We start from the raw sequence: 5,019 nt of genomic DNA on the forward strand, positions 1-5,019 counted from the left end.
CCCCCCCCCCCACACCCCGCGCCACTTCCGCTTCCGGGGCGCTCGGGCCCGCGGGCGGGAAGAGGCCGGGCAGCAGCCTGCGACGCCGCCATCTTGGAGCGAGGCGCAGGCGCGGGGTCTCTCGCCAGCCTCACGGGAGGGGCGGGCTCAGAGGCGCTGCGCTCATTTGGGAAGCTTGGAGGCCGGGGCGCGTCGTGGCCGCGGGGCCCGCAGCACCATCAGCCCGCCCCCCCCCCCTTGCCGCGGGGCCCTGCCAGGGGCAGCTGGAGGGAGGAGCTGGGTCTCCAGCTCCCTACACCCGCCCAGCTCTGCGCTAGGGCTGCCCCTGCCCAGTGCCCGCGCTTGGAGGTAGCAGCCCGGGGACTACCTGGGGTTCGGGATCAGCCGGCCTGGGCTGGTTTTATACCTCGGAGGTGGAGCCCTCGGCTGCCAGAGGGAGGCCAGGCTGCAGTTAGACCAATTGTAAAGTTCCCTGGGGCTTGGGCCTCCTCCTTAGATTGCCCCTCTTGGACCCCCTCTTAGCACAGTTGAGTCCTGGTGGTTGATTGGGGCTCCTAGGTAACCATGATAAAATAATAATAAATAGAGCCTTTTCTTATACGTATCGCTGCATTTCTTCATCAGCCCCAAGGCATAGAGACATAGAAATATAGGACTGGTAGGTCATCTAGTCCAGTCTCCTATACTCAGGGCATGACTAAGTAAACCTAGACCGTCCCTGACAGGTGAGTGTCTAAGTTGTTTTTAAAAGCCTTCAATGACAGAGATGACACACCCTCCCTAAGCAATTTATTCCAATGCTTAGCTACACTGACAGTTAAGAAGTTTTTCCTAATGTCCACTCTAAACCTTCTTTGCTGCAATTTATGCCCATTTCTTAATTTTTCACCCTTCTCCTTGTAATGACTTTTTATGTATGTGAAAACGGTCATGTCCCCCCTTACTCTCAAGACTAAATCAATTTTTTTCAATCTTTCCTCAGAGTTTCTTTTCTAGACCTTTGTCATTTTTGTTGCTTTCTTCTGGACTTTGTCATGTTTTATTAGGAAAAATCCATGGACCAGTCATGGTAAAAATGTACAAAATCAGGATGTGGTCATGTGGGGGCCGAAGTCCAAGCCCTGCTTCAGGAGGGCTGAAGCTGGAGCCGAAGAAGTCGCAGCCATCTGATAAACTCATGGAATCTGTGACCTCCTTGACCAAATCATATTCTTACTGCTGATATAGGAGATATGGATCATGGGGACTTTATGATAAACATTTCTGAGGCCCTTATTACCTTAGATACTAGGCTGATCAACACCTTTCATTTGCAGTATTTGTGATGCCTCTTCAGGAGTAGGTTTCTTAAGGATTGATGGCTAAAAGGTACTACATCTTCTCTTGGGGAGCAATAAGTTCACTTACAGGCTTTCTCACAGACTTAACTGGCTTTCTTATGGCTGTTTCAGCAGCATGAAAATTCACTTGGCGCAATTTCCTCTTAAAACTGAAGGAATGAGCAACTACTACTTCAAAATCCAGCCATTCGGTTGAATTAAGGGTCAGGAGTCCATAAGCACATGCAGGATACCTTGTTGCTGTTTCTAGCTAAACTGCAACTCTGTGTTCTTATTACTGCCTCCCCACCCCCATTTGTTACACTTACTTGTTGCACCTTATCTTAAATTGGATTTTAAACTTTTTGGGGCAGGGGAACCATATCTTATATTACTTTATACAGTGCCTAGCACAAACAGGGCACTGATCTTGATTAGGGTGTTTGGGTGGTACCAGAACACTAATAATCATCCCTTTGGCTTGTGGAACAGGAGAGCAGACCAGGAACTGAATGCAAGGCTCTCCCATGGTGATGCAGAACACTAGCTAATGGCTGGTCTACACTAGGAGTGCTCTATGCCAACAGGAGAGAGCTCTCCCACTGACACTGGTGCTTCGGGTGGTGTAACTTACATCGCTCAGGGAGGTGACTTATTCATGCCCCTGAGCGACATAAGTTATAACTACATAAGTGGTATTGTGTACAAGTCCTGAAGGATCTTTCCAGAAAATAAGAAACTAAGGCAGTGATTGCATCCAAGTCTCTTGTGTTATGTACAAAATGGACCAGAGAGAACACTAGCCACAGATGACTCCCTCCACACTACTTCCCCTACCTCTGATAAACTTTCCCAGTATACCTCAAGATACCAGACATATACTCCATGGCCACACCACAGCAGTTAACCATCTGAAACCATGGAAAAGCTTAATGGAACTGCTTAAAAAAAATCCATGATGGCTGCATGACTGGAAATGTGGCACAGACAACTTGAAATACTTCATAAGGATGTCAAAATGCACATTGCTGAATGCCTTCCTGTGACGTTATGCAGTCTATATGGTTTTATAAAAATATGGTAATGAGTGAACATAATGTAACTGGAATATGCTTCATGCAAAAGGTCTCTTGTAAGGTATCATTACAAAGCTTATAATCTACTGAGTGTGGTCATCCTATTTGTATAAATGTAACACTCTTGTATCTGAAACAAGAAATATGAAATATAACTCTGAGGGCCTATTGTAATTATGCAAAGTGTGGGCCATTAATGGTGGTTTGGAATCTTGATGACTCCCATTAACCAGGACAATTGACTGTGGATGGCTCTGTTTGCAGGCAGCCTTCCTGTGAGTCAGGCTGGGAGGAATGAAGGCTTGAAGTCTTGCAGTGATGTGATCATGTCACCTGAACTGGAATCCATCTTTAACCTGGTATCTTTCCATTGAGAAGGAGGGGGTGGGAACCCAGAGAGGGACAAAAGGATTCCCACCTTATGCAAAAGATATATAAAGGGGTGGAACAGAACAAAGAGAGGAGTGGAGTCATAATGAAAAATCCCCTAGCTATCACCTGAGCTGGAAAAAGAGCTGTACCAAGGGGAAGAATTGTGCCCAGCCTGGAAGATGTCCAGTGTGAGGAAAAACTTACTGAAGCATCTCTGAGGGTGAGATTATCTGTATTCAGTTTGATTAGACATAGATGTGCACATTTTATTTTATTTTGCTTGGTAACTTACTTTGTTCTGTCTGTTACTACTTGGAACCACTTAAATCCTACTTTCTGTATTTAATAAAATCACTGTACTTATTAATTAACTCAAAGTATGTATTAATACCTGGGGGAGCAAACAACTGTGCATATCTCTCTATCAGTGTTATAGAGGGTGAACAATTTATGAGTTTACCTTGCATAAGCTTTATACAGGGTAAAATGGATTTATTTGGGTTTAGACCCCATTGGGAGTTGGGCATCTAAGTACTAAAGACAAGCACACTTCTGTGAGCTGTTTTCAGGTAAATCTGCAGCTTTGGGGCAAGTAATTCAGACCCTGGGTCTTTGTTAGAGCAGATGGGAGTGTCTGGCTCAGCAAGACAGGGTGCTGGAGTCCTGAGCTGGCAGGGAAAACAGGAGCAGAGGTAGTCTTGGCACATCAGTTGGCAGCTCCCAGGGGGGTTTCTGTGATCCAACCCGTCACACTTCCCATGGGTGCAGAGAAGGATTAGTCAACCTGGAGATGTTTAAATTACTTCCAAACAAGAGCTGGTGGGTCAAAAGTCAATATGCGGAAGTGAGGCTATTGCAACAATCCAGACAAACGTGGCTGCAGTGAAACACGAACCATGGAACATCTGTTGGTCTGCCAGATCCTGGAGGAACTATGCACCATGGAATATCTTGCCAGTGTTACAGATGGGGCATGTGTGCCCAACACTGGAAAAAAAAGCTATGATTGTGTTGGAAGGACATGAGAAGAAGAACAATATACCTCTACCGTGGGAGGCCTCTTCCAAGTATTCCTCTTGTACATCTCCCCTTTTTAATATGATTCTTAGAGCCCTTGTTAATTAGCATAAGGCTTTAAATTGTTCCCTCTTGCTTTGTTATGTAATATGGCCATCTCTAGAAGCAGGATGGTCTTTAACTTCTCTAAGCTTATACCTAACAGCTATAAGAGACATTTACTGATTTCCAGTCCAGGGATATTTACAGCAGTATTGGACACAGTGATGTTACACTTTTGTGGGGGGTTTCTTATTTTTTCGTTTATAAAGTGAGCTTTATGCTAGTGAAAGGAGCTTAGCTGCAGGAACCTGATTGGTTATTAAAAAAATTCTCAATTATACCCAATATATTCAACTTTCCTTCTTCTAGCTGGCTTGCCACAGGTGGCAGAGAAGGCAGACTGTGTTTCAAATGGGATGGAGACCAACAGTTGGAAGTACAACATTGGTCCACGAATAATGAAGACAGGCAAATAAGGCTTTTCAAGAGCTTCACTGTATCTTTTGACCTGGGGTAGGGATGTTAGTGCAGCACTATGGAGAAGTCTTACAGAATGAAGTTAATATGGTGATGCAGATACAGTACTTAATTTGTTCTCCTTGACCTTCCACCCAACTCCATCTTTCCAGAGAAATTTAACTGGCACATAATTTAATGCAGGAAAGAAGATTATCTGTCTTCATAACAAAGAGAAGTTGGGCAGTCTGACTGTTTTCTTTTGCTTACTTTATATCATCAGAGAGCATTTTTGACAATAAAACTGTTAACAGTGTAGATCATACAGTCCCAAGGATACAAACAAAGTGCCTGCCAATTTGGGTAGAAGCCCATCCTATCTCTCTGAGTTTGGAAATTTGACATATTTCTGATTTCTCACAATTTTGAATTTGGAGCAGTTACCATATTTGTTTCTCTCATCAAGCCGTGGTACTCAGGGGAAAAGAGAGATAATGTTGGATATTGTCTATGTGTCACAAAAGGAGAAATGAAAGAAGATCTTCCAAAAAACTTCTCTTAAAGCCAACAGCCATATAGTCTTGGGCTGTGACCTTGTCAGCACCAAGTAGAGTCAGGTCTGATTAGTACTTGGATGAGAGACCTCCAAAGAAAATCTAGGATGTTGCAAGTGATGCTGGTAATTCAGTAGTGGATGCCCCTCTTTCTTTCTTAAAACTGAACCATTATACTATTGT

The 5,019-nt window shown here is 44.4% G+C and overlaps 1 long non-coding RNA gene across 1 annotated transcript; it reads left to right on the forward strand.

Annotated features, from left to right (window-relative positions):
* The first annotated feature begins 2,782 nt into the window (after positions 1-2,782).
* On the forward strand, positions 2,783-4,768 carry LOC123366522. The gene is made up of 3 exons (XR_006578116.1): positions 2,783-2,987; positions 4,196-4,322; positions 4,456-4,768. It is a non-coding gene; the product is annotated as an uncharacterized LOC123366522 (long non-coding RNA).
* Positions 4,769-5,019: the final 251 nt, after the last annotated feature.

The sequence above is a fragment of the Mauremys mutica genome, chromosome 3 (assembly GCF_020497125.1).
Source record: "Mauremys mutica isolate MM-2020 ecotype Southern chromosome 3, ASM2049712v1, whole genome shotgun sequence".
Lineage (NCBI taxonomy): Eukaryota > Metazoa > Chordata > Testudines > Geoemydidae > Mauremys > Mauremys mutica.